Source organism: Macaca thibetana, chromosome 5 (genome assembly GCF_024542745.1).
Source record: "Macaca thibetana thibetana isolate TM-01 chromosome 5, ASM2454274v1, whole genome shotgun sequence".
Taxonomy (NCBI): Eukaryota; Metazoa; Chordata; class Mammalia; order Primates; family Cercopithecidae; genus Macaca; species Macaca thibetana.
In genome coordinates this window covers 148034565-148055724 of record NC_065582.1, presented here as the reverse complement: position 1 = coordinate 148055724, position 21160 = coordinate 148034565, and the positions used below count along the sequence as shown (strand labels likewise).

The 21160-nt window shown below is 46.4% G+C and overlaps 1 long non-coding RNA gene across 2 annotated transcripts; it reads left to right on the top strand.

The window, feature by feature from the left end:
* Positions 1–497: 497 nt before the first annotated feature.
* LOC126954598 (uncharacterized) lies at positions 498–20123 on the top strand. 2 transcript variants are annotated; one of them, XR_007725654.1, is made up of 5 exons: positions 498–602; positions 1394–1483; positions 4822–5053; positions 6691–6812; positions 19681–20123. It is a non-coding gene; the product is annotated as an uncharacterized LOC126954598 (long non-coding RNA). The 2 variants fall into 2 exon arrangements; XR_007725655.1 differs by lacking the exon at positions 4822–5053.
* The last annotated feature ends 1037 nt before the right edge of the window (positions 20124–21160 follow it).

The window sequence follows — 21160 nt, the reverse complement described above, 5'->3', positions numbered from 1 at the left end:
ATCCACCCGCCTCAGTCTCCCAAAGTGCTGAGATTACAGGTGTGAGCCACTGCGCCCAGCCTTAATGAAAACTTTTTTTCCCCTCGAGATGGAGTCTTGCTCTGTCGCCCAGGCTGAAGTGCAGTGGCGTAATCTCCGCTCACTGCAACCTCCGCCTCTTAGGTTCAAGCGATTCTCCTGCCTCAGCTTCCCAAGTAGCTGGGATTATAGGCACACACCACCAAGCCCGACTAATTTTTGTATTCTTAGTAGAGGCGGGGTTTCACCATGTTGGCCAGGATCGTCTCAAACTCTTGACCTCGTGATCCCCCCGCCTCAGTTTCCCTAAGTGCTGGGATTACAGGCATGAGCCACCACGCCCAGCCCTGACTGTTTTTAAGTAAGGGACATGAGTGTGTGTGTGTGTGTGTGTTGTGACACACACACACACACCTGTGTCTTCCTCTAAATTACTACATCAGGGCAAATGTTAAATCAGGAGCTGAACCTGTTTATTGGAATCTGGAACTGGTCACTTGGAAACTGGGAGTAGTTGGTCTTCTTTTTGTGTTCTAGAATGGAGGCAATTATACTTCCACTCATCTCCCATGCAGACAGTTCAGGTGAGAAATTAAATCAATCCACTCCACCCCGAGTTCATAGGAAGCTCCTTAAATCCTAAGCATAGCTTTCCATTTAAAAAATAAGTCTTTATTTCTGCCCAACTGGAGAACAGGCTTATAACTATAAGCCTGAGATATCATTTGAAAAATCAAATACTAACTAAATAATATTCTTAAAACAATAGCAACCCTTGTCATTATTATTATTTTTATTTTTATTTATTTTTTGAGACAGAGTCTCGATTTGTCACCCAGGCTGGAGAGCAGTGGCATGATCTCAGCTCACTGCAACCTCCACCTCCCGAGTTCAAGCGATTCTCCTGCTTCAGCCTCTCAAGTAGCTGTGACTGCAGGCGCCCACCATGCCTGGCTAATTTTTTTGTACTTTCAGTCGAGACGGGTTTTCGCCACGTTGACCAGTCTGTTCTCGAACTCCTAACCTCAGGTGATCCACCCGCCTCGGCCTCCCAAAGTGCTGGGATTATAGCCTGGCTCCTTGTCATTAAGTCTGTCTCTCTTTTTGACATCTTTGTGCCTAAGCGTACAGGCTTCAGAACAGACTGCCTTTGTCCACATTCCTGTTTTATTCCTTACCATTATGTCCCCCTTGCAAGCTATTTAAGCTCTCTGAGCTTCAGTTACCTGGTCTGTAAAACAGGAGCAGTTCATAACTAGCTGATAGGGCTGTTAGGATTGGATGAAATTGTGTTTGTAAAATACCTAGTGCAACATTTGAAATTTGCTCAACAAATCAGTTAATATTTTCACTATGTTACTATTCATACTTTCAGAATGAATGAGAAGGACATGCAAATGAGAAAAAAAAAGAGAGACATTATCAAACACTGTGAATAGGAAGACCGACAAAGATCATTTAGGAAGTAAGTTGATAGTGTTTATCAAAATTTAATCCGTACATATCTAATTTCTAGGAACCTGTTGCAGATAGATCCAAACTAATTTTACTGGGCAACAACTGTCAGGTTCTCTTGATAAAATTCAGCTGACTGCCGTGACTAGAGGTAGATGATACAACCATACAACCTTAACACGAAGAGCCACACACCTCAACTGTGGGCTCCTGATTAGGCCACTTCAAATACTAACTGCCTCTAGGGTGTAGAGATGAAAGATAAACTATCATACACACTACTAATGCTCATGGTAGATATGCACAATTGGGTACCTCTTTCTTTTTTTTCTTTTTCTTTCTTTCTTTCTTTTTTTTTTTTTTTTAGACACAGTCTCACTCTGCCGCCCAGGCTGGAGTGCAGTGGTGCGATCTTGGCTCACTACAGCCTCTGCCTCCTTGGTTCAAGCGAGTCTCCTGCCTCAGCCTCCCAAGTAGCTGGGATTACAGGTGCGCACCACTGTGCCTGGCTAATTTTTGTATTTGTAGTAGAGGTGGGGTTTCACCATGTTGGCCAGGCTGGTCTCGAACTCCTGACTCAAGTGATCTGCCTGCCTCGGCCTCCCAAAGTGCTGGGAATACAGGCATGAGCCATCATGCCCGGTCAAACTACTCTTTCTAAATATGCCTTCGTCCGGGAGGAAAAAAATCATTTTCCTTCTACGCTTTTAAGTTCTCAGCTGAGGCTCTGACAGGTGAACGGGAAAGAAACAACAGAGGTTTATCAACATGTGTATACACATGGGAAAAATTCAGGGATGAGTATCCCAAACAGGCGGCTAGAACTTGGACTTAAATAGCACCTTTTTAAAAAAAAAACAATAAATTTCAAAGACATAACAAGACAAAGCAGAAAAACTTTGAGTTTCTAGGGCAGCAAATTGTGGACAGGTAAATATATGGAAGGTCAGCACCAGTCAGTAAAATTTGTTATATGAATCTTCTGATGCTGTCTTTTCACTGATAAGGGTCTAGGATTATCAGCGATTAATTGTTGTACAAATTTGTATCCTGCTTTTAGGCAAATAGGGAAAAGGATGACAGCTTTCCATGTATCTTCTTCTTCTTCTCAGTTGTCTTTAGCTCAAAAGAATCCTTATGCCCAAGCGGTATATTTTGGGGTGGCAAATTCTGCTATCCTTTACCTTCCTGTACCGCACAGTCTAGAAAACTAAAAATTACATTCCCTCGCTTCTCTTGCAGCTGAGATTTGGAGGGAGAATTCGGTCCCACCAAAGTCACATCAGATAATTTCCAAAATATTCCCCCCCCCCTTTTTTTTTTGGATAAAGGCTAAGATGAAGGACGTGCTTAGTGTGAGGTCCAGATGGCCTACTGTTAATAACTGAGGCCCAGGATCTGGCCAGCTTACCTGCCCCCAGTCAGGGCAGCACAGGACTGGCAGTGGCCTTCCCTACTGGGACTGGGGAGTTGGGGCTGAGCTGGTAACATTTAGGGAGGGCCTGTAGAGGCTGAGGAACATCGGTGTTTTTTGCAGACAGCTCACTCCCAGGAGGAAGAAAGGGAAACCCTGGGCTGAGCACACCTAGAATTTTTCCCAAATTTGCCTGCCAGGTTAAACTACCTCTTTCCTCTCCCAGCCACTGCAGAAAGTCAGACAGGCCAGGGTGTTACAACTGCACATAGGGGAGAATCACCAAGGAGGGTGAAAGAGTTTAGTTACATATGTTGGCAGGAAGTCTGGTGAAAAGGGACAAAAAGAACTGTCACAATTTACTGCATATACTCCTGTTTAAAATTAATTTTTATAAAAATCCTGTATTCATGTATAATTTGTATAGTTAAAATAGAAAGAAAAAGAAACCTACCACTTTGGTGTAGGATGGAGTAGCCTACAGCACATCAAATATCCTGCCAAGAAAAACTGGAAAATCTAGATTACGGTAATTTAAAAAGAAAAAAAAATCTTTTAAATGCATCAGAGGGCTGGGTGAAGCAAAAAGGATTAGAAGAGGCTCCACTCTGGAGAAGGGAAAACTGCAGAGAGGTGAGCTGTTAACTAGCAGCCACTTATCCCGTGGGGGGCCCTCATCCTGCCACTGGGCAGAGGAAAAGTCACTTCCTGGGATAGCCCCATCTAAGGCCAGCTTTCCTCTTTTATTCTTCATCACAACAGTCTCAGGGTTTGCGCTGCAATTTGTCATTAAACGTCAACTTCATTGCATTTTTATTTGTCTCTCTGTGTATAACCTTCATGTGGGCAGGAAGAGTCTGTCCATCTTGTTCATTGTTGCATTCCCAGGCCTGGTATACGGTAGATGCTTAGTAAATATGTGTTGGGTTGCATTGGAATGAATGCAATGGAATATGAACAGCGAAAGCTTTCCAACTCAGATTTCCTGGATTCTAAAGGCCCCTTGTCTCCCCGGAGGCTCTGTGCCCTTAAGGCTTTGTCAATAGGGCCAAACCTAAGCTCCTTCTGATAGAATGGCATCCTCTGAGTCCTGCTCTAACACCCCCAGGGCTTGGAAGTGGGTGGGGTTGCGAGCCTTATCCGCAACCCTCTAATCTCCCAGGCCACACCCAAGCTAGCACCTCCAGGCCCTTCTCTCCCTAACCACAGAATGCCTTGCAGCTCTAACAGAAAAAGTGTAAGAACTCCTGTTTTGAGGGCCTACCTGACATCCAGTTTCTGTTTAATTCAACCCGTTTCTCAATCTCTCCAAAGCCCTGCAGGTTCCTCAAGTCCACGTGCTCTCAAACCCTTGCCCCAGATTCTAAAACCAGGCCTGTCCACCCTCAGTCTTATTGCCGGGCCTCTGGGCCCACCTTCCCCATTCTCACTGAACCCTGGACCAACCAACCCTCTGGGGGTCCCACCCAGGGGGAACCCACACCCCATGAGTGAAGACGGTACAGAGAGAAAAAATCTAAATGGAAGTCTGCAGTTGCTGGGTACTTTAAAAATGTCTTTCTAAGGTCGGGCGCGTTGGCTCATGCCTGTAATCCCAGCACTTTGGGAAGCCAAGGCGGGTGGATCACAAGGTCAGGAGTTCAAGACCAGCCTGGCCAATATGGTGAAACCCCATATCTATGGAAAATACAAAAATTAGCCCAGAGTGGTGGTGCACGCCTGTTGTCCCAGCAACTCAGGAGGCTGAGGCAGGAGAATCGCTTGAACCCAGGAGGTGGAGGTTGCAGTGAGCCAAGATCGCGCCACTGCACTCCAGCCTGGCAACAGAGCGAGACTCTGTTTAAAAAAAAAAAAAAAAAAGTATTTCTAAGTGCAGCTTGACATTCTCGAAACTTTATTCTTGCACATTTGAAGTATTTTATTTTCCTTTCCAGGTGTAAAAAGCCCAAGACTGAAGCCAGGAAAAACGAATTCTGGTCCTGGTTCTGCTGCTATGTGATATTGGACCATCCGTTTTCTGATGGAAACCTGGCTCATTTGCTTTGGGGGTTGGTCCTCTGATATCCAAGCAGGGACTTTGATTTTCTTGTGAGCACTCAGAGGCTGTCAGGCTCAGGGAAACCTACATACGTGGTCCACATTAAAATGAGGGTCTAAAGCCTTGATGTAAGCACGAAAGCGCGCGGGCAGCATGCAGCCCTACAAGCAGGCATTGATCCTCAATGGGTCAATGGGTTAAGGTTTATCCAGCCCCAGGAGGGCCCAGGTCCCCGCTGGACCAGAGAAACCCCTTTAGGCTTGTGTATTAGCCCTTTTTCACACTGCTGATAAAAACACACCAGAGACTGGGCAATTTACACGAGAAAGACATTGAATGGACTTACAGTTCAATGTGGCTAGGGAGGCCTCACAATCATGGTGGAAGGCGAAAGGCACTTCTTACATGGCGGCAGCGAGAGAGTAGATGAGGAAGAAACGAAAGCGGGAACCCCTTATAAAACCATCAGATCTCATGAGACTTATTCACCACTGTGAGAATGGTATGGGAGAACCGCCCCCATGATTCAATGACCTCCCACCAGGTCCCTCCCACAGCACGTGGGAATTATAGGAGTACAGTTCAAGATGAGATTTGGGTAGGGACACAGCCAAACCATATCAGCTTGTTAGGCCTCTCCAGAAATGGAGAATTTTCTTTTATATCACTTTGGTACTTATAGAGGCTTCCTGTGTGCCAGGTCTGTTCTAAGCACTTTACACCTGATGGCCCATTTCATCCTCATGACAAACCTATGGAGTAGATATGCTTTCCCTGCCAAGAGCTCCAAACTGTGAGGCCTTGGGAAGGTAAGGCATTTACTCAAGGTGAGCACTTCCTACAGTAAGAGGCAATCTGGCTCCAGGGTCCATGTTCTTACCCACAGTGCTGGTGATTTTTCTACAGGCACCAGAAGAGCCTCCTCATTCGCGGTTTGGGTTCCCTGGTCACTTGATCCCAGGTGGACAGTGCTAAATGTGGGCATGCCACTCACTGTAGTTTAGTCACACCTTAGTCTCATGGTTTGGTTTTTCTGGAGAACCCTAACTAACACAGTACCTAAAGGGTGTTCTGTAAATATACATGGTTCATCAATGCATGGATTTGATTTTGGTCTTTTGAGTCTCCTCTGGGCATTAGGCTACAACTCATCTTGGGGGTGGGTTATACCTGCAAATAGTCCATCTCATTAACTACTTTCTTCCTAGTTTCTCAGTGAGTGACATTTTCCTGACCTCTTTTCCAGAATCCAGAAGCAATTTTCCAAAGCCCACTTCCTAAAGGAGGCCCTCACCCACAGCAGTATATACCCAATAGAGGTCTTTCCTTTCCTTGAACCCTTATGAAATTTTTCTAGTCTCTTTTTTTTTTTTTGAGACAGGGTTTCACTCTTGTTACCCAGGCTGGAGTGCAATAACGCAATCTCGGCTCACCGCAACGTCCACCTCCCGGGTTCAAACTAATCTCCTGCCTCAGCCCCCTGAGTAGCTGGGATTATAGGCACGCACCACCACGCCTGGCTAATTTTGTATTTTTAGTAGAGATGGGGTTAGTCAGGCTGGTCTCAAACTCCTGACCTCAGGTGATCCACCTGCCTTGGCCTCCTAAAGTGCTGGGATTACAGGCGTGAGCCACTGCGCCCGGCCAAATCTTTCTAGTCTTTCAAGAGTAAACGGATATACAGCTCTCCAGTTACTTTATTTGTGTCATTTCATTTAATGGTTCTTTTTATTTTATTTTATTTTATTTTATTTTATTTTTTGAGACAAGATCTGGCTCTATCACCCAGACTGGAGTCCAATGGCGCGATCTCAGCTCACTGCAACCTCGACCTCCCGGGCTCAAGCCATCCCCCCACCTCAGCCTTCTGAACAGCTGGGACTACAGGTACATACCACCACGCCCAGCTAATTTTTGTATTTTTTGTAGAGACAGTCTTGCCATCTTACCCAGGCTGGTCTCCAACTCATGAGCTCATATGATTTGCCTGCCTCAGCCTTCCAAACAGCTGGGATTAAAGGTGTGAGCCACCATGGCTGGCCTTCACAGTTCTTTTTAAACCTCAATCTAGAAATGGAAATCTCAAGCAAAAGAGGGCAGATGTTTTTATTTAAGGCCCTTAAAGGAGATAAGGAAGTCCAAGAAATTTTCCAAATGGAGTTGCAAGCAGAGAGTATATGGAGACTTAAAAAGGTGTTGGATCTCAACAGGAGCTGTTATTTGTTTGCAGATTTGCCTGTGATCTTCTTGTGGGCCTAAGTACTCCCCATTGTCACTGCTATAGAGCCGGGACCCAGCCCAGTGCCGGGTCAGAAGAAGCTCTATTAGTGCTTATGAACTGTGTTAAATTGGAACTTTCAACCAATTCAATATGGTCACAATGGGTTGGCTCCTAGTAAGCTGCTCAATAAGTGTTTCTTCAGGTGACGGTGGCAAATGAAAGGCAGTAAGGCCCATTGATTTCAGATCCAGAGTTTGGGACTCAGAACTATATAATCCTGGGGTCAAATCCTAGCTTTGCTTGCTTCTTTCTGCATCCTCTGAGCCTCTCCCCTGTAGAGAACCTATTTCACAGTATTGCTATGAAAATGACATGAGATCATGCATGTGAAATTTATCATAGTATTGCTCATAATACTACCTTGGGCTGGGAGCTATTCCCAGGCTTTCTCATTTAATCCTCTTGCAATTCAAAGAAGGCACTCTTAACTGCCCCACTTCTTACAGATTAAGAAGTTGAGGAACAAGGGCCGGAGCGGCGTCTCCAAGGTCACAAAGCTAAGAGTAGGTATAGAACGCAGGTGCAGTGGCTGGTCTTTTTATTTTTATTTTTTATTTTTATTTTTTTATTATACTTTAAGTTCTAGGGTACCGTTAAGGGAGAGCTACGAAGTCCCACATGTGGGCAGTAAGTACTCAGTAAAAGTACACTGTTGCTGTTACTGCTGCTGCCGTTATGCTGGACAGCCGGGGAAAGTGAGGGGCAGAGAACTTGGGTCCCCATAGCTACTCCATAACAGGGCCAGAACCACGGGTGGCTCCAACATTCAGACCTGGGGCACCAAGCCTCGTTGCTTGTTTCTTAACTGCTTTCTCCAAGGCCTGCCCTGGGCAGCCACACCCAGAGTTCTCACCACACCCTGGAGCTCTTGCCACCCAGAAGTTCTCGCCACACCCTGCCTGCTCCCGGAAGGTAACAGGGCCATTGAAGAAGGGCTGCATTGTTGTGGCCTTGGCCGCGGCCCTGAAGGCCAGGAGGACAAACACGTTGTCTTCTAAGTACCGCAAATCAATATACAGTAAAAGTCAGAATAAAGGCCCTCTTGAACTTCAACTGACCTCAACTCCAACGACTGGCCCTGAGGACAAATACCCAGGAACCTGATTCCAGGAGAGAATGCCTCTGCATGGCATCCCGTTGCTACCTGGCAGGAGGGTGTTTGCCTTTGGGGGAGGTGGGAGCAGGGGTATCAAGTTCTCCTGGGGAAGACAGGAAGTTTGCCAGCGCCACCCAGAGCAGAAAAAAAGTGTGACGGTATCAATAAAGATGACAATAGCAAGAGATTTCCTTTTTTCCTCAGAGTCCTGGCCTGCATGAATAGGTGAAATCACAACAGCTAAGATTCAGTTAGTGCTTACTGCGTGGGCCACGTGCTGCGCTTAGAACCACATGCATTGGTTCGTTGAATGCGCTTAACAACCCTATGGCATGCATTTTATTATTTTCATTTTTCAGGTGAGAAAATCATGGTACAGAGAAAAGTAAATTGCCTCCCCAGGGACTGCTCAGCCCCCAGGAAGCAGAACTAGAGTCTGAACCCAAGCGATCTTCTATGGCCCTTCCCTGCAAGCTGGCAGTGGGGTATTTCTCTTTATGGTCGCTCTCATTTAATTTTGAATCAGATGTCTTATGCCAAAGTATATAGAGAAAGGGCACCACTTTGGAAGGTATACTATAACAAAATACCATAAACTGGCTGTTTTGTTTGTTTGTTTGTTTTTTGACCGAGTCTCGCTCTGTTGCCCAGGCTGGAGTGCAGTAGCACAATCTCAGCTCACTGCAAGCTCCACCTCCTGGGCTCACGCCATTCTCCTGCCTCAGCCTCCCAAGTAGCTGGGACTACAGGCACCGGCCACCACGCCCGGCTAATTTTCTGTATTTTTTTTTTTTTTTTTTTTTAAGTAGAGACAGAGTTTCACCATGTTGGCCAGGATGGTCTCCATCTTCTGACCTCATGATCTGCCCGCCTCAGCCTCCCAAAGTGCTGGGATTACAGGCGTGAATCACCTCACCCAGCCAACTGGGTGTCTTATAAACCACAGAAATTCATTTCTCACCGTTCCGGAGGCTGGAACTCCAAGATCAAGGCACAGGCAGAGCTGGCATCTGGCAAGGTTCTGCCCTCTAGTTCATAGATTGTGCCTTCTCACTGTGTCCTCCCAAGGTGGATGGGGTGGGAGGTCTCTCTTGGGCATCTTTCATAAGGGCACGCCTCCCATTCAGGAGGCCTCTGCCTTCATGACCTAATCACCTCCCAAAGACCCAGCTCCTAATACCATCACCTTAGGGGGTAGGATTTCAGCATATGGATTTTAGGGAAACACAAACATTCAGACCATAGCAGAGGGGCTGAGAGACCCCTGAAGCCTGCTAGGGCTCCTGAGAGCAGCTGACAAATGTATAGGATTTTGAAGAAACTTTTCAAGTCCCAGGGCAACCAACTTTGTTCCTGCTCTGAGTCTGAGAGGTCGCCATTAAGTTAGCCCTCTCATTCAGTCTTTTTTTTTTTTTTTTTTTTTTTTTTTTTTTTTCCCCTTGAATTTTGAGACAGGATCTCACTCTGTGACCTAGGCTAGAGTGCAATGACACAACCACAGCTTACTGAAGCCTCCACATCCCAGACTCAAGGGATCCTCCCACTTCAGCCTCCCCAGTAGCTGGGACTACAGGTACGCGCCACCGTGCTTGGCTAATTTTTGTATATTTTTGTAGTGACAGGGTTTTGCCATGTAGCCCAGGCTGGTCTGGAACTCCTGGGCTCAAGTGGTCCACCCGCCCTGACTTCCCAAAATGCTGCCACTACAGGCCTGAGCCCCTAACTCAGTCTTTACTGCAGAGCACTAAAAGGGTGGAAGGAGCGCTTCACTGAGCCGTTCTCCTCCCCCCACCACCACAAGAGGTACAAATTCTACCAAACCTCGTCTCCTGGCCTCTCTGCCTCTGGTGCAGGTTGAGGTTTGGCCTTCAGGGACTGCTTCTGTGAGCTAGTTTCTTGCAAAGGATGTGACAAACGTCACTAGAGAGGACACACCTCAGCACGTGTTCCAAAGGGCTAATGTGGTGAGTTCAGCACTGGCCCCATCAGCGTGCAAACCATGTGAGAGGACTCATGCATGGGAGGCCACCCATGAGCAGGGCTATTTTAATAGAATGTCTTCGGGGTGTGTTAAGAAAAACCCCGGCTTGGAGTGTTTGTGGTTCATCTGGAACCAGGCAGCGCTGTTGTAAGTTTGGGGCCTATAGGGGCTTCTTGGGTTTCTGCTTATTGATACCCATTTCAGGTCCTCCAAGAACGGTCCTGAATCATTCCCTTGGCTATGGCCATGTACCGCATCATTCCTTTGAGTAGTACACTGTAAATACTTAAAGAATGCTGGAGAAAGTTTTGAGATCAGAGCCTTTCCCACAAAAGTCAGGAGTTCCAGCTCTCAATAAGCGGAGGTATCTGTGGTTAGAGGGAGCCCAGAAAATGTGGGCTATGTGCGCCCCCTGCTGGAGAGGGAGGCCCAGGCACGTGGGGCTTCTAGTTCAGGGCCCGGGTCCTCTTGAGGGTTCTCGGAGCACCTCCTCCCGGCTCAAACGGCTCCTCTTCCTGTCCTTTCAGGACTGCCTTGCGTGAGAGCAGGGCTGCTAAGGGTAACGTGGCAATCTAGAACCAGATTGTCGGGGTTCAAATCCTGCTTCTGCAACTGCTGTGTAACTTTCGGCAGGTCATTAAACCTCTCTGTTTAATGATCATATTGGAGCCTCCCTCACGGAGTACTTATGAGACATAAACGAGATAACATCTCAAACACTGAGGCGCAAACGAGGCAACATGTCAAAACACTTAGAATAGTGCCTGGCACACGGGGAGTGTTATGTGTTAATTAAATATTGATTATTGCTATTATTAATATCATCATCATAATTCTCCTGGTTATTAATAAAATATAAGAGAAAGTTTTTCTCCTCTCTCTCAACCCAAAGGGCCACTTTCACGGGCATCAGAAATTCTAACAATCCCAGAGCTAGGATTACACGCATGAGCCACAGCACTAGGCTCATTATTCTAGATACTAAGAGAAGGGAAGAAACTGCTAACACTATTCCAATAAAAACATCTTCCTCAAAGAAAAAGGGTAAGCGGCCGGGCGCAGTGGCTCACGCCTGTAATCCCAGCACTTTGGGAGGCCGACGCGGGCGGATCACGAGGTCAGGAGATCCAGACCATCCTGGCTAACACGGTGAAACCCCATCTCTACCAAAAATACAAAAATTAGCCGGGCGTGGTGGCGGGCGCCTGTACTCCCAGCTACTCGGGAGGCTGAGGAGGGAAAATGGCGTGAACCGAGGGGCGAGGCTTGCAGTGAGCTGAGATCGCACCACTGCACTCCAGCCTGGGCGACAGAGCCAGACTCTGTCTCAAAAAAAAGAAGAAAGAAAAAAGGTAAGACAAGCCGCGTGGCCATGCCTGTAATCCTGGCACTTTAGGAGGCTAAGGTGGGAGATCACTTGAGGCCGGAAGTTTGAGACAAGTCTGGGCAACCTAGCAAGACTCCCTCTCTACAAAAAAATTTAAAAATTGACATATGCCTGTGGTCCCCGCTGCTCGGGAGGCTGAGGTGTGAAGATCATTTGAACTCATGAGTTTGAGGCTACAGTGAGCTGTGATTACACCACTGCACTGCACCTTGGGCAACAGAGTGGAACACTGTCAATACATAAATAAATTTTAATTAAAAAGAAAAGGAAAAACGATAGAATAACTTTCACATCAGCCAGGCACTTCCACAGTTTGTTGGGCTTGTTGGTTGTCTCTGATAGCAAAATAATCTATAGACTGCCTTTTATTTCTGCTTTGGGGAAAATTTAATAAAGGTTGATTTCTGAGGTAGGTAGCAATACGTAACCTCAATTTAACAATTTGTTTTCTTGAAAATTTGAAGATTACACATATGTCTGTTCACATGTATGCATATGCCTTACGTATACATACACATATGTGTATTTGTGCAAACGTGTATACATCTATATTCCATTTTAGGCATTTGGCATATACTTACAAAGATACATAAACATATATATTGGCCGGGCGCGGTGGCTCACGCCTGTAATCCCAGCACTTTGGGAGGCCGAGACGGGCGGATCACGAGGTCAGGAGATCGAGACCATCCTGGCTAACACGGTGAAACCCCGTCTCTACTAAAAAATACAAAAAACTAGCCGGGCGAGGTGGCGGGCGCCTGTAGTCCCAGCTACTCGGGAGGCTGAGGCAGGAGAATGGCGTGAACCCGGGAGGTGGAGCTTGCAGTGAGCTGAGATCCGGCCACCGCACTCCAGCCTGGGTGACAGAGCGAGACTCCGTCTCAAAAAAAAAAAACATATATATTGTGAGCATGTTTAAGACTTTATAGGCCAGGCTGCTAGCTCACATCTGTAATCTCAGCAGTTTGGGAGGCCGAGGCAGGTGGATCACTTGAGATCAGGAGTTTGAGACCAGCCTGGCCAACACAGTGAAACCCCGTCTCTACTAAAAACACAAAAAATTTAGGCAGACGTGGTGGCGTGCACCTGGAGTCCCAGCTATTTGAGAGGCTAAGGCACGAGAATTGCTTGAACTTGGGAGGTGGAGGTTGCAGTGAGCCAAGATTGCACCACTGTACTCCAGACTGAATGACAGAGCAAGACTCTGAAAAAAAAAAAAAAAGATTATATAAATACATATATACAGAATGCCTTATAGATGTTTATGCCCCTTTGAGTGGAACAGTGATGGTTGTGGGGAGGAAGGCATACGTGGAAGAGGTAAAAATAGCCATAGGGTTCCCCAGGGGATGATATTTTCAAGAAATTTTGAAGTTCAGCATGGTGCAGCTTAGAAAGGGAGGTGATGATGGTGATAGTGGTGGTGGTGGTAGTGGTGTCGATGATGGTGATGGTGGCAGTGATGGTCGTGGTGGTGATGGTAGTGGTGATGGTGGTGGTGATGATGGTGGTGGTAATGGTGGGATGGTGGTGGTGGTGGTGGTGATGATGGTGGAGGTGGTGGTGATGGTTGTGGAGGTGGTGGTAGAGGTGGTGGTGGTGATGGTGGTGGTGGTGATGGTGATGGTGGTGGAGGCAGTGGTGGTGGTGGTAGAGGTGGCAGTGGTGGTAGTGGTGATGGTGGTGGTGCTAGAGGTGGCGGTGATGATGGTGGTGCTGGTGGTGGTGGTAATGATGGGATGGTGGTGGTGGTGATCGTGGTGGTGGTGGTGGTAATAATGGTGGAGGTGGTGGTGATGATGGTAGAGGTGGTGGTGGGAGAGGTGGCGGTAGTGGTGATGGTGGCAACAGTGGTAGATGTGGTGGTGATGGTGGTAATGGTGATGGTGGTGGTGGTGATGGTGGTGGTAGTGGTGGTAATGGTGGTGATGGTGATGGTGGTGGAGGTGGCAGTGGTGGTGGTGGTAGAGGTGGCGGTGGTAGTGGTAGTAGTGGTGGAGGTGGTGGTAGTAGAGTGGAGGTGGTGGTAGTAGAGGTGGTGGTGGTAGAGGTGGCAGTGGTGGTGGTGGTAATGGTGGTGTTACTGGTGGCAGTGGTGGTGGTGATGATGGTGGTGGTGGTGATGCTGATGGTGGTGGTACTGGTGGTGCAGGTGATGATGGTGGTGGTGGTGGTAATGGAGGTGGTGGTGGTGGTGGTGGTGGAGGCTGTGGTGTTAGTGGTGGTGATAGTGATGGTACTGGTGGTAGTGGTGATGGTGGTGGAGGCAGTGGTGGTGGTGGTGATTGTGGTGGTTGAGGTGGTGGTGGAGGTGGTGATGGTGGTGGTGTTGGTGGTGATGGTGATGGTGTTGGTGTTGGTGATGGCATTGGTGGTGATGGTGATGATGGTGGTGGTGGTGGCGATCCTGGCAGTTGTGTTGGTAGTGGTGGTGGTGATGGTGGTGGTGGTGGTGTTGATGATGGTGGTGTTGGTGGTGATGGTGGTGGTAGGGTGTTGGTGGTGGTGATGGTGTTGGTGGTGATGGTGATGATGACGGTGGTGGTGGTGATCATGGTGGTTGTGGTGGTAGTGGAGGTGGTGATGGTGGTGGTGGTGGTGGTAATAGTGATGGTGCTGGTGGTGGTGTTGGTAGTGATGATAGTGTTGATGGTGGCAGTGGTGATGGTCCTGGTGGTGATGGTGATGATGGTTGTGGTAGTAGTGGTGATCATGGTGGTTGTGGTGGTAGTAGTGATGGCGGTGGTGATGGTGATGGTGGTGGTGGTGGTGGTAGTGATGGTGATGATGGTGGTGCTGGTGGTGGTAGTGATGGGGGCACTGGTGGTGGTTTTGGTGCTGATGGTGGTGATGGTGGTGCTGGTGGTGGTGGTGGTCATGGTGGTGGTGGTGGTGATCATGGTTGTGGTGGTGGTGATGATGGTGGTGGAAGCAGTGGTGGTGGTGATGGTGATGGTGGTGATGGTGGTGGTTATGGTGGTTGTGGTGATGGTGGTGGTACTGGTGGTGGTGGTGGTGATGGTGCTGGTGGTGATGGTGGTGGTTGTGGTGATGGTGGTGGTACTGTTGGTGGTGGTGATGGTGGTGATGGTGCTGGTGGTGGTGTTAGAGGTGGTTGGAGGTGGTGATGGTGGTTGAGCTAGTGGTGATGGTGGTGGTGGCAGTGATGGTTGAGGTGGCAGTGGTGGTGGTACTGGTGGTGGTGGCAGTGATGGTGGTGATGGTGATGGTTTTACTGGTGGTGGTGGTGGTGGAGCTGGTGATAGTGGTGGTGGCGATGGTGGTGGTTGTGGTGGTTGAGGTGATGGTGGTGGTACTGGTGGTGGTGATGGTTGTGGTTGTGGTGATGGTGGTGGTGGTGGTGGTGATGGTTGTGGTTGTGGTGATGGTGGTGGTACTGGTGGTGGTGGTGGTTGTGGCGATGGTGGTACTGGTGGTGGTGGTGGTGGTGGTGATGGTGCTGGTGGTGATGGTGGTGGTTGTGATGATGATAGTACTGGTGGTGGTGGTGGTGATAGTGGTAGTGCTGGTGGTGGTGTTAGAGGTGGTGGTGGTGATGGTGGTTGAGCTAGTGGTGATGGTGGTGGTGGCAATGGTGGCAGTGATGGTTGAGGTGGCAGTGGTGGTGGTACTGGTGGTGGTAGCAGTGGTGGTGGTGGTAGAGGTGGCAGTGGTGGTGATGGTGATAATTGTACTGGTGGTGTTGGTGGTGGAGCTGGTGGTGATGGTGGTGGCGGTGGTGGTGATGGTGGTGGCAGCAGTGGTGATGGTGGTGGTAGAGGTGGCAGTGATGGTGGTGGTGGTGGTGGTGATGGTGGTGGTACTGGTGGTGGTGATGGTGGTAGATGTGGTGGTAGTGGTGGTATATCTTCATGATGCAGCAGGCTGGTAGAAGACCCCAAAAAGTTGATTTCAAGAGTAGCTGGTAGTTGTGGTAGAACCAGTTTTGCCATTCTTTTGCCAGGAAAAACTTGTGCTTGGCATCACTACTTGTAACACACCTCTTCCGAGTCCTAGACTAAGTGCCCTCTCTGAGCCTCCATAGCACCCTATACCACTCACTCCTACCATAGCGTCTGTCGCTCTCTTGTCTGCCCTCTCAGTAGAATGGAAGCTCGATGGGAGTGAGGAGAGCTTTTCCTTTTCACATCTGCATCTCTAGCTCTCAGCACATTGCCTGGCACAGAGTTGGCACGCTGTAAATAGTTGTTGCATGGATGGATGGATAAGCAGACAGGTGGACACATGCATGAATGAATGAACAAATGAATAAGTGTATAAATGAATAAAAGAGAATCAGAGAGCTACATGCCTGGAATTGGGAATTATTCCTACCTGAGGGGTTCCAGAGAGTTAGAGCTAGAACTGGGGATTTACCATCTGCTGGGGTTTGCCTCCTGGTAGAATGACGGATCAGTGGCAATGGCATTTTACCATAGCCCAAGGACATAAAGTGTTCCGATTCAGGAAGCCTCTTTTCTGAGACTGAAGAATCTCCTAGCTGAGACTATATTTCTCCAAAGCAGCCCTAGCCATATGGGAAGTCATTCTGGATGAAGTCACCCTATGATAGTTGAAAAACACAATACGGTCAACACCTACTCTGCGATGACAGCATGCATCTTCCCTCTAGCGTTCAAAGCTTACTTTGGCCTTGTGAAGTAGGCATGATCATTCTATAAAGAAGAAGACTGCACCCAAAGATGCAGAGTGGCTGGCTAGTAAGTACAGAGTCAGAATTCAAACCAGCTCTGTTGGCTTCAGTATCCCCTGTGGCTACTTGGGAAAGCAAGATTGATGAAAAAAGGAAGAAATTCTGTTGGTTAGAGTAACACTCGCTGCTGTAGCAAACTCTGAAATTTGTAATTGCTACAACAATAGACGTGTGTTTCTCTCTCACGTAAAGTCTCAAATGGGATTCCTGGTGAGCAGATGGGCCTTCTCCAAGAAGAGATTCAGGAATCTGTGCTCCCTCCATCCTGCGGTACCATCAACTTCAACACGTGACTTCACGTTGCCACGCCCATCTGCTTCGAGCTGGCAGCAGGGAAAAGTGTGGGAGAATGGGAGGTTTTATGGAGCAGATATAAAGGTGGCACACGTCACTTCTAATCACCCTTTGGCTAGAACTCAATTACTTGGCCAGTGCTTACCAGCGATGTAACTTCAACAGAGGCTGCAAAATACAGCGCAGCTCTGTGCCAGGAAAAAGGAGGCAATGAGTTTGATGAAGCTAGGCAGTCTCCACCACAACTCATACCCAACAATCGGGGACAGCAATGAGATTCCAGGACAGCAAAAGCCCAACTCAGCCCTCCACTCAGGTACAGTAGCCCTGTAGACAAACTTGCAGGAAATCAAATTTGAAGCTCTGTCTTGGGCTGCACATGTGCCCAAAGCCCTGTTTATTTTATCCCCTTCATTGGGGAACTGTTCCTCTCGAACTTCAGTAATGCCAATCCTAGTATCCCTAGACCCCTAGCTAGAGGTAAGCATATGACTCAGGTTTAAGGGTTGGCATTCAAGGGGTGGTTTAGGGAAGGTCATGTGATCCTAGAAGAGCCTGTTGGCTTGCTTCCCTAACCAATCAAGAAGGCTTTGCTCTTAATTTTCTGGTTACAGGGTTGCAAGAATGGAAGTGAGGAGTGGTCTGACATCATGCCTGCACCCTCAATGAAGAAAGCCAGAAGAAAGAAGGCAGCATGCAGAAAAGAGCAGAGAAAGAGAGAGAAATGACAGCGTTCAAGTCCCTGGCTCTTTGGCTACTCCTCCCCTGCCTTTTTCTTTTCTTTTCTTTTCTTTTCTTTTCTTTTCTTTTCTTTTCTTTCTTTCTTTCTTTCTTTCTTTCTTTCTTTCTTTCTTTCTTTCCTTCTTTCTTTCTTTCTTTCTTTCTTTCTTTTTTTTTTTTTTTTTGACAGAGTCTCCCTCTGTGCCCAGGCTAGAGTGTAGTGGTGCAGTCTCGGTTCACTGAAACCTCCACCTCTGGGGTTCAAGCGATTCTCCTGCCTCAGCCTCCCGAGTAGCTGGGACTACAGGTGCACACCACCACGTCCAGCTAATTTTTGTACTTTTAGTAGAGACAGGATTTCATCATGTTGGCCAGGCTGGTCTCGAATTCCTGACCTCAAGTGACCCGCCCACCTCAGCCTCCCAAAGTGCTGGGATTACAGGTGGGAGCCACCACACCAGGCCACCCCTGCCATTTCTATGGTTTGATTGTGTAACCCGATATATTCCCTCTTTGCTTAATCTAGTTCCAATTGAGTCGCTTGCAATCCTAAGATTTTTGCATTAACACATCCAACATGCCAGACACCAAGAGAGATTCTAGCAGGTAGATGAGCTTCGACAACAAATCAATATCAACTCCCACAATGCTTTTGTCCAGTGTTAGCTCTGCTCACCTGTATTCTCTCTCTCTCTCTCTCTCTCTCTTTTTCACACACACACAAATCTTCTTGCACACTGGGTGTCCTCCCTAAATGATACATTGAAATTCTAACTCCCAGTAACTCAGAATGTGACCTTCTTTAGAAACAGGCCCATTACAGAGGTCATCACGTTGAAACAAAGTCATTATGGTAGACTTAATCTGGTGTGACTTACGAAAGAGAGAAATTCAGACACAGACCTGCACACACAGAGGGAAGATAATGTGATGAGACATCATCAGGAAAATGGACAATGCCATGTGAAGATGAAGGCAGAGATTAGGATGATGAGTGTACAAGCCAAGGAACGCCAAAAATTGCCAACAAATCACCGGAAGCTAGGGGAGAGGGTTGGAACAGAGACTCCGTCTCAGCCAACAGAAGGAACCAATCCTGCTGACACCACGATCTCAGACTTCTAAGCCTCTGAATTTAATAAAATCAATGTTTATTTGCCATTCAATCTGTGGTTCTTTGTTACAGCAACCCTAAGAAACTAATACATATACTTACTTTATTGTCAGATAACTGGGGGACTTTGCCAGTGCTATCTGTTCTAGGAGGAAAAGCAGTAGGTATTTGTCTTTGTAAGCTCTCTGGAAAGGCCTTGAGAAAATTCATTTCTCTTGTCATACTATATATGTACAGGTATGTGTATAGGTACGCGTATGTATATAAACATTGTGTGGGAAAATAAATAGAAGATTAAGGCAATGTAGTGTACAGATGGTGTGTGTGTGTGTTTTGGACATGGGGAAGAAGGTTTCCATAATAATGGTAATACTAATTTCCATCTATAATTATCTGCTTTATGTCAGATATTATTCTTTGTAAATTATTTTTTTCTTTTTTCTTTTACAAGATCCTACCACTAGCATGTTGGATATTATTCTTGGACATAATAGAGACGTGATTTCATTTAATTCCAATAAGGAGGAATGTGTCTTGATTTGAAGTCAGTTCACACCTGAGTTCGAATCTCAGTTCTGCTGTTTACTAGCTATCTGGCCTGAGTCAGATTACTTAACTTCCATGAGCCCTATTTTCTCTATGGACTAAAAATTTCTATTCCATGGAATTTCGGTAAAATTAATGCAATGATATATATAAATTGGGTGGCCTATAGGAAGCCCCCTAATAAATGTTTGATAGTATTATTCATCTTCAGAATCACCCTCTATGACAGGCATTTATAATTCCCATTTCTCAGATGAAGAAATGAAGTCCCACCCAGCTAGTAAGTGACAAAGAACTGAATTAGATGCAGATCTCCCTGGTAGCTCCAAAGTCAAGGTCTCTCTCCTACGCAATCCTCCTTGACAAGGAAAAGATGGAAAGGGCAATAATTTGTCAGTACAACACAGTCATGTTTTAGGTGAATTTGAGTTACATGTATTTGAAATTGTGTAATACGGAACATTCATAAGGTCTCATTTTGTGCTCAAAATGAGAAATGGTGCAAATCCCCCAAATTAAAATAAAATCAAGAATTGCTCATGTCAAAACTGCTCAGACAAGTGAATTGTAAACTGTGCCACTTCAGTTCTAAAACAGAAATCCTCTCTTCCTTTTGCAGATATCTCGTAGACTACGCTGCTGTTCACACAGCTCAGAACTCCAAGTGATTTTGGTGACAATCGAAATGTGATTTTGTTAACATCCTATGGCCATGTCATGTGAGCATTCATAACGTGATGGCACATTAAAGCACCAGGAGCAGTGCATTTGTTCTGCACTTTAGATGTCATAAAGAGGCTCTGCAGAAGACCAGACAGCCATTATGATATTATATGCTTATAATTCAGCAGATTGATTTCTGCAAAATATCAGAGATCATGCCGAAGAAATGAAAAGCACCATTAAAAAGCAATTATGTACCAACTGGTGTAGATTTATGTGCACGGGAAATCTACTCTTTCATACTTTAAATGTATTAATGTGGGAAAAATTGCTTTGAGTTACATAAGTTTTGGCTAATGCAGTCTTCAGGAATGTATCCATTGTATAAAATAAACTCATCCTAAAGATATTATCATTTACTTCTAAGAACTAAAATACCCAATGCATTTGCTAACTAAATTGCTCATGATAATTTATAAATAGAAAGTTTGATTTATATACATCAGTCTCTAAGGAGCTTATCATGCGTAACCTCTGGGGACACTGAGGAAAATGAATTTTTCCAGTTTGTAAGCCTAGGGCCTGCCTTTGTACTGTGACAACTTAGCATGCACTAGCATGTAGCATATCTGGGTGGACCTCAGTTTTCTCTTTCCATGTTGACCAAACCTGGACAAGAGCCAAGGCTTTCTGAGAGGCAAGTAGAAGATGTATGGTGGTGTGCACTATACAGTTAGTAATAGGAGCTACCACTTATTGGGTGTCTTTTGTGTATGTGTGTATCAGACATGATTCTAAGTACTTTATGTACATTATTTTATTGACCTAAAAATCTATGTGCATGAACAAATGAATAATTGAAAGCACAGGAATGTTGACTAACTTGTCCAGATTATTAATTGGGATGTGGCAGAGATGATTGTTCTAATATCTCCAATTTACTTTTAAATATTTCCATATATACTGTGGGATATCATATGTATTACTTTCATTAAGCCACAACCCAGGTGGTCAATTCTTTTTTTTATTTTTCATATTTAGAGACAGGGTCTCACTATGTTGCCCAGACTGCCCTGGAGCTCCTGGGCACAAGTGATCCTCCTGCCTCATCCTCCCAAGTAGCTGGGATTACAGGCAAACGCCACTGCGCCATGCCCAGGTAGTCTATCCTTGTTTTTTTTTTTTTTTTGAGACGGAGTCTCGCTCTATCACGGTGATCCAGGTGGTCAATTCTAAGCAAGAATTCTAACCCAGGTGGTCATGGGGCAATCGACCCAGGAAGTCTGTGCCCAAGCAGCAGCTGCTATACATGCTTCAGTTATTTGTATCTTGACAAAGAGCTACTGTGTTGCCAATCAGCACAAGGAATGTCAGACACAGGTTTTTATTTCTGATCCTAATGACTTGTCAAATAGCATGATGGATTTTAGAAATAG